This window comes from Octodon degus, unplaced genomic scaffold (genome assembly GCF_000260255.1).
Source record: "Octodon degus isolate 3935 unplaced genomic scaffold, OctDeg1.0 scaffold00050, whole genome shotgun sequence".
Taxonomy (NCBI): Eukaryota; Metazoa; Chordata; class Mammalia; order Rodentia; family Octodontidae; genus Octodon; species Octodon degus.
In genome coordinates this window covers 4,607,344-4,615,810 of record NW_004524626.1, presented here as the reverse complement: position 1 = coordinate 4,615,810, position 8,467 = coordinate 4,607,344, and the positions used below count along the sequence as shown (strand labels likewise).

General features: G+C 39.6%; 1 pseudogene; it reads right to left on the bottom strand.

Moving 5' to 3' along the window:
- Positions 1-5,330: 5,330 nt before the first annotated feature.
- Positions 5,331-6,181, bottom strand: LOC101568268 (annotated as a pseudogene).
- Between the last annotated feature and the right edge of the window lie 2,286 nt (positions 6,182-8,467).

Sequence of the window (8,467 nt, the reverse complement as noted above, 5' to 3'; positions counted from 1 at the left end):
AAAAAAAAAAAAAAAAAAAAAAAAAAAAAAAAAAAAAAAAAAAAAGAAAGAAAGAAAGAAAAGAAAATGACCCACGTGAATGTAATTAGACATGAAAGTGGTGAAGTCACAAAAGAAACTACAAAAATCCAGAAGATTATTACTTATTATTTCAGAAACCTGGACTCCAATACTTTAGAAAATTGGGAAAAAATGAGTATATTCTTAGACAAATATGAATTACCAAACCTTGGCCAAAGAGATATAAGAACCCTGTACTGTTCAAGAACAAAGCATGAAATTAAGGCAGTAATAAAAGAAGTTACCAAATAAGAAAAGCTCAGGACCCAGTGGATTTACCACTTAATTCTGCAAGAACTTTAGGGAAGATTTAACACCAATACTCCTCAAATTCTTTATTTTCTTTATTTTTTATTTTTATTTTTTTGGTACTGGGAATCAAACTCTGGATCTTGCACTTGCCAGGTAGGCACTTGTGCCACTGAGCTATAGCCCTGGCCTCTCCTCAAATGCTTTAGTGAAATTGAAAGGCAAGGAAAACTGCCGAATTTATTCTTGGAAGTTAGAAATATCTTATTGCTCAAACCAGACAAAGACTCAGCTGAACTCTCTCACCATCCCAGAAGGCTGACAGTCACTGGATGGCTATGGAAACCCGGTGATCAATGTCCTGCTTCTTGCACCTTTGCCAGAGCTCTGCTGATCTGTGGCTGGCTCTTCTACCAGTCTTGGGAGTCTTGGTAAGCTCTATCCTGTCCACCCACCATTGTGAGAGCCTTGTGGAGCTCTGGCTTACTCCCATCATCATCAGAGGTTTCCTGAACTGTGACTTGCACCTCTCGTCATCACAGAAGCCATGCTGAACCCCACATGCTGGGAGTTTTGTTGAGCATACACTGCTTTCCCACTGTTGCAGAAGCCTTGCTGACCTGTGCCCTGGCCCCATGACATGGTTGCTGAGGCCAGGTGAACTCCAGGAGCTTCAAAAATGTCAAAATGAATGAAAAAAATGTAACGTCAGACCTCTAGCCCACCCAAAACAAGTCCAGGAGACATGGCCATAGAAGAATTTGGAAGTGACATATCTGAAATTTCTGAAATGATACCAACTTAAGTGAAGAAACAGCTCAGGTTATAGAAGAAATTAGATCGGAAATAAACTCTCAGGTAAAAAAGTTAACAATAATCATGAAAAAATTGCTCAGCACATCTAAAGAAGGCATAGATAAAAAAAATAGAGGAGAATAGAAAATGATGGAAACGTTGAAAGAACAATACAGGAAACAGTTAGCATGCATGAAATAGATTCAAATAGATATCCAGGAAATTAAGTTTCCCGTGAAAGCTGGCAAAACTGCTTGAATACAACTGAAGATAGACTTTCAGACCTTGAAGGCAGAAGTGCAGCTAGTGAACACGGAAAGGAAGGCCACTTTTGTGTGTGTGAGTGTGTGTGTGTGTGTGTGTGTGTGTGTGTGTGTGTGTGTGCTAGGGGTTGAACTCAGTTCTTTTGCTTGCCAGGCAGGGGCCAATGCCACTGAGCTATATCCCCAGAACGACCTCTTAAAACTAACAAGGAATCAGAAAATAACAATGTAGCAGCTGCAAGGTGATGCAAAGAAAAACAATATAAGACTGATAGGTATCAATGAAACAGCAGGAGTCAATATAAATGACATAAAAGATTATTTGCAGAAGTAGTAACAGAAAAATTTCCAAGCATGGGGAAAAAAAAATCTGACATATAGTTAAGTGAGGCATATAGAACTCCAATTAGCCATAATAAAAATAAATCTACACTCAGACACATAAAAATCAATATCCAAGAAAGTCAGCAAAAGACAAAATGTTCAAAGCTTTTAGAGAAAAACAAACAAGCAAAAACAAGATCAACCATAATGAAAGAATAACAGCAAATTTTTCAACACAAACCATCAAATCAAGAAGATCTTGGGGTAAATTATTTCAGGTCCTAAAAAAAATTTCCAACCCAGACTGATGCATCCTGTTCAACTTTCTATCAAAATTAATGGAGAGATAAGACACCTCCATGACAAAGGACAACTGAAGAAATTCATGACCACCAAACCAACCCTACAAAGAGTACTGAAATACTCTAGAAAGGGATAAAAATGACCAATACTTCCAGAACAACAACCAAAAGGAACCACAGCAGAGCAAATGATTAAGCAGAGGGGAAAACTAGAGAACCTACAGCAGGAAAGTAACATGACAAAGATAAGCCAATATATATCAGTTTTAATCATTAATATATAAGTACCACGTGCTAACCGATTGCGCCACTGGAGCTTCTTAATCATTAATATAAATGGCCTCAATTCACCAATCAAAAGAAGCAGACTGGCACAGTGAACCAAGAAACAAAATTCAACAATATGCTGTAGACAAGCAATACATTTAACTCAAAGGAAATTATTCATAGAGTTACAGTCTAAGGATGGAAAACAATATTCCATGTGACAGGAACCAAGAAAAAAAGCAGGGGTAGCTATTCTTGTTGCTGACAATGTCCACTTCAAACCAAGAATGATCAAAAGAGATAAAGGTCACTTCATTCTTGTTAGGAGAAAACTGCAAGGGAAGGAGATAACAATAAAAAACATATATGCAGACTTTTTACTAAGATGGCACAGAAGGGCAAGAAGGAAGCCCCTGCCACTCCCAAAGCTGAAGCCAAAGCAAAAGCTTTGAATGCCAAGAAGGCCATGCTGACAAGCACTGACAGCCACAAGAAGAAGATATAAATGTTACCCACCTTCTGCCATCCCAAGACATTGCATTTTCAGAGGCAGCCTGAATACCCTCGGAAGAGCGCCCCCAGGAGAAACAAGCTTGACCATTAGGCCATCATCAAGTTCCCCTGACCAGAGTCAGCCATGAAAAACACTGAGGACAACAACACACTTGTGTTCATTGTGGATGTCAAAGCCAATAAGCACCAAATCAAACAAGCTGTAAAAAAGCTGTATGACATTGATGGTGCCAAGGTCAATACCCTAATCAGGCCTGAGAGAGAGGAGAAGGCATATGTTCGACTGGCTCCCAATTGGATGTTGCCAACAAAATTGGGATCATCTAAACTGAGTCCAGCTGGCTAGTTATAAATATATACTTTTTTTTCCTTAGGATATATATATATATATATATATATATATATATATATATCCTAAGCTGGCTAGTTATAAATATATACTTTTTTTCCTTGCACTCAGTGTAGGAGCACTCAATTACAGAAGAAAAAATTTAACAGAGAAAAAAATCAAATGAGGAATAACACAATTGTAATGGGGACTTTAGCATTCTGTTGTCACAGAGATAGATCAACTAGGCAAAAAAAAAAAATCAGCAAAGATATAACAGAACTAAACCAAACTTTTAAACAAATGGACCTAGCAGACCTTTCCAGAGTGTTCCACCCACCAACATCAGAATACACATTCTTCTCAGCTGCACATGGGGAGTTCTCCAAATAGACCATACACTAGTACATAGAGCATGCTTAAATAAATTCAAAGGAATTGAAATTGTCCTACATGCATATTATCTGACCATAGCGTAATGAAACTGGAAATTATTATTATTAAAGTTTTCATCTTTAACGAAATGAATTTGGAAATTATGGAAACTTTTAACAATAACATTCAAAAATATGTAATACTTAGGAATCAATATCACAAAGAAAGTAAAAGATTCATACAGTGAAAAAAATTTTTAATGTATTTGGTACAAGCCAACTCCCCCCAAAAAAAACCCAAAAAGAAAACTTTCTCAACTTTGGGGCCTGCTGGTTAGCTTAGTTGTTTAAGCGCCTGCTTATGAGGCGCAGGATACCTTGGTTTGATCCCTAGCTCCACATGTCTTACCAGACCTGCCCTTAAGGAAGCCTGAGCCAGCACCCCCCCCGAAAAAAAAGAAAAACAACCTTCTAATATATTTAGTACAGGGTCTCACTATGTAGCTTGGACTCATAGTGATCCTCTTGTTTTCAGCCTTCCCAGTGCTGGGATTACAGGTGTATGCCACCATGTCCCATCTTGGTAGCCTGCTCAGCATCCCTGCGGGTGGGGCTGGAGTGACATGTGGTGCCAGGGATTGTACTCTGGTCCTTGGGCTTGTTTAAACCAACACTTAATCCACTGAGCTATCCTCCTCGCCCTATGTACAGTGAAAATTTTGGTACCTTGAAAAAAGATTGAGGAGGATTTCAGAAAATGGAAAGATATTCCCTTGTTCCTGGATAAGAAGAACCAACATTGTGAAAATGGCCATAATCCCAAAACTGTTATACAGATTCAATGCAATCCCAATTAAAATATCTTTAGTGTACCTCACAGATCTAGAGAAAGCATTCCTAAAATGCATCTGGAACCAGAAGAGATCCAGAATAGTAAAAGCAATGCTGGGCAAGAAAGGAAAGGCAGAAGACATCTCCCGTTTTCAGCCTCCCAAGTGCTGGGATTACAGGTGTTCACCACCATGCTCAGTCTCAATCTTTGTCTCAGTGCACTCTGGGGGCAAGGCTGGAATGGAACATGGGGGATTGAACCCAGGTCCCTGTGTCTTCCTAAGCAGCTACTTTAATCCACTGAGCTATCTGGCTGGCCCTGGGATCTCATGTTTTTAACAGTTTCTGCATCTCAAAAGAAATCACCAACAGAGTTAAAACAAGCCATAAGAATTTGGGAAAAAAATTATAGCTGACTGTTCCTCTGATAAATGACTTCTATCTAGAATGTATAAAGAATTGAAAAAGGTCATGTCCCCAAAATTCAAAGACACAATCCAAAAATGGGCATCTGAGATGTGTACATGTTTCCCAGATGAATACAAATGACAAATAAATATATGAGGAAAGTTCAACATCATTTATCAGTTGAGAAATGCAAATTAAAACAACACTGAGATTCAATCTCACCCCAGAAAGAATGGCTAACATCAGGAAGTCAGCCAATAACAAATGCTGGAGGGGCTGTGGAGAAAATGGAATCCTCCACTGCTGGTGGGAGTGTAGACTGGTACAACCACTGTGGAAATCAGTGCCGAGATTCCTCAAAGAGATAGCATTGGAGGTCCCATTCAACCCAGCTATTCTCTTCCTGGGTATTTTTTCCAGAAGAACTAAAACATCATACCACGGGGAATATGTGTGCACCCCTGTTTATCACAGCACAATTCGTTACAGCTAATTCTTAGAAACAACCCAAATGCTCATTAACTGAGGAAAGGAAAAAGTACTACTCCTTTCTACATTGTGAGCAAATATTGAATTTTTTACTCCGGGGATTAAATCCTGTAATTAACAGCACATTTTAGTCCAAAACAACAAACAGTTTCATAACATCTTTCTCAAGAAGTCTTCTCAGCGCTCTTTTTATGTCTTTATTCCGTAGACTGTAGATATAGGCGTTCAGCATGGGGGTGACCACACTATACACCACTGAAGCTATTGCACTGGAGTGTGAGCTTTGGGTAACATCAGAGCTAAGGTACATGCCTAGAATTGTACAAAAAATAAGGAGACAACAGACAAGTGAGATACACAGGTAGAAAATGCTTTATACTTCCCCTGAGCTGATGAGATTGCACATATGGAGGAAACAATTTTGGAGTAAGAGTAAAGGATACCTCAAGAGGGCCACCACCCAGAAGCCCAGCTACAAAATTCATCATCATGTCATTAAGAAAAGTGTCAGAACAGGCAAGGTGAACCAACTGATTTGGTTCACAGAAAAATGAAGGATTTCCGAGTTTGTGCAGAAGGACAGCCATAGCGCCATGAAGCTTTGTAACAAGGAATTCAGGGCAGTTGTAATCCAAGACACCAGCATCAGCAATTCACAGAGCTGGCGGTTCATGATGACCATGTAGTGCAGGGGGTGACAGATGGCCACAAACCAGTCATAGGCCATCACAGCAAGGAGGAAGTTGTCTAATCCTATAAAACATGCAAAAAAGTAAATCTGGATGGTGCAGCCTTCATACGTTATGACCTTGGTTCATGCCTGGATGTTCACCAGCATCTTGGGCACAGTGGTAGAAATGAAACAGTGTCCACAAAGGAGAGGCTGGAGAGGAAGAAGTACATGGGCGTGTGCAGGTGGGCGTCAGAGGTGGTGGCCACAGTGATGAGCAGGTTCCCAGTAATGGCCATCAGGTACATGAAAAGAAAAAGTCCAAACACAAGAGGCTGCAGTTCTGGGTCCTCTGAAAATTCCCGAAGAAGAAACTCTGAAATTCGTGTATTGTTTTTCACTTCCATGCGCCGTAGGAAACTACTATGAAAAAGAAGAAGAACTTGACCATTTTGTACGTGGTGTTCCTTAGAATATCTCTTATGCCATCTGTCATTAGGAATTTTTATCCCTGTCTTTTCCTTAATACAGCATATTTTATACTCTAGTTTTCATTAAAAAATGTTTCATGCCTTTGAGGAGTGTAAATTGGTTCTCCATATAAATCTTTTTTTTTTTTTTGGTGGGGGGTGCCAGGGATTGAACTCAGGACCCTGTGTAAATTGATTCTTAAAATATTCATGGAACTATCCAGGCAATGCTTAAGGGGTGCTGACAAGTAAAGGCCCCAGCAGGACAATCATGGGGATAAACCAAGTAGATAAGTAGAGTATGAAAAGTAAAAGGAAATTATTTGAATGATTTTACCACAAAAATGATGAATACTTCAGGAGACAGACATAGTTGAACATAACACTACATCTAATGTATAGCCATAAACAGGGCACCCTATAAATACGATTTGTATGTGTTAGTTAATAAAAAATGATTATATATCATGTAGACTAGTAATTGCTATGAGAAAATATGGATGGATAAAAAAGGGAATGGATTGGAGGTGCTATTTTTGTAGGTGGGAAGGCAAGACTTATAAACAAGATTTTTTTCCTCAGAACCGGGGATTGAACTCAGGCCCTTGCACTTGCCAGGGAAGCACTTATTCTCCTGAGCCATCTCCCCAGCTACTCAACAAGATGTTTGAACAGAGACTTCAAGGTAGTGGGTCTGGGGGAGTTAGGATGTCATCTGCAGATGTGTGGGGCTGGAGAAATGGGAAGGGCAAAGAGCCTATGAAAGATGCTTCTTGTTTCTGATATAAAAGTTCAAAAGAAAGCCAGTGTGGCAAGCAGAATGAACAAGAGGGAGATGATGGGGGAGTCCTGCCTGAGAGGACAGCAGAAGGAGGCGGCCTCCCTGAAGCTGCTGAAATGTTAAGATTTTTAAGATGCAAGGGCCAGTGAGATAACTCAGCTGACTAAGCACCTGCATAGGCAAGCGCAGGTGCCTATGGGATTCTATCCTTGGTACCACGTGCCATGCAGGCCCTGCCCCCAGGCCTGATGAGCCAGGGACCAAGACCCGGTGCAGTAGCGCAAGCCTGTAATCCCATCGCTGGGGAGGCTGAAAACAGGAGGATCACTATGAGTCCAACCTGCGTAGTGAGACTCTGTACCAAATATATAAAAAATTTAAAAAGATTTTAAGGTGCGAAGGGTTGTGGAGATGGCTCAGTGGAATAAGTGCTTCCCTAGCAAGCACAAGGGCCTGAGTTCAATCCCTGGTTCCACCAAAAAAAAAAAAAAAAGATTTTAAGGTGCAGAGGGGTTTTTTATTCACATGTTGGTCTTGTATTTTTGCTTTAAGAAGCTTAAGATAAAATTCCTATAGGAAGAATTACATGCATGTAATGTGTACAGTAAGAAAAGTCCAACATGTCCCCCAGGGGGTCCTATCGCCACAATCAGTGTCATCACCACAGCCTTCACTGCCCAGGACATCCTGCTGTTATTTCTTTGCCTTTACTTGCAGTAAAAAATACTTAAGGTAAGCTCTATATTCACAGCAAATATTTCATCCAAATATCATGGTGTTAGCACTGGGCGTGATACTGTACAACAAATACCTAGGAGTTATCTTATATAACTGTAACCTATTTGAAAGATATTTTAAAATTTACGTTTTCCAATTCTCCACTTCTCTGGCATCACCATTCTATTCATGTATATGAGTTTGGCCAATTTGGATGCCTTAAGGAAATCATGCATCATTTTTGTTTAAAAGACATCTTGCAGATCAAAATCAACCCCTTATTTCTTTGTTAGGTAGCCTTTGGACTTCTGTATGATAAGAGTCAAAATTTTGGCAGACAAGCACTCTAGAAGCAAACAACATTACTGGCCAATGTCCTTGATGGAAATACGTGCAACTGTCTTGAAGAAAATGCCAGCAAAAGAGACTGAACAGTGTGTTAAAATAATTATTCCCAATTGGAACATGTGAGTTCAGATACCACTGCCCACTCTATATGATAATCTCTATTAAGTCTTGTACCTGCCATCATAATCTATATTCTTTCTTCATATAATGGATCCCTTGGGACATTAAACCATAGAAGCACTTGTTTCATTGTGTTTTACCTTTGTTATTAAAATCTT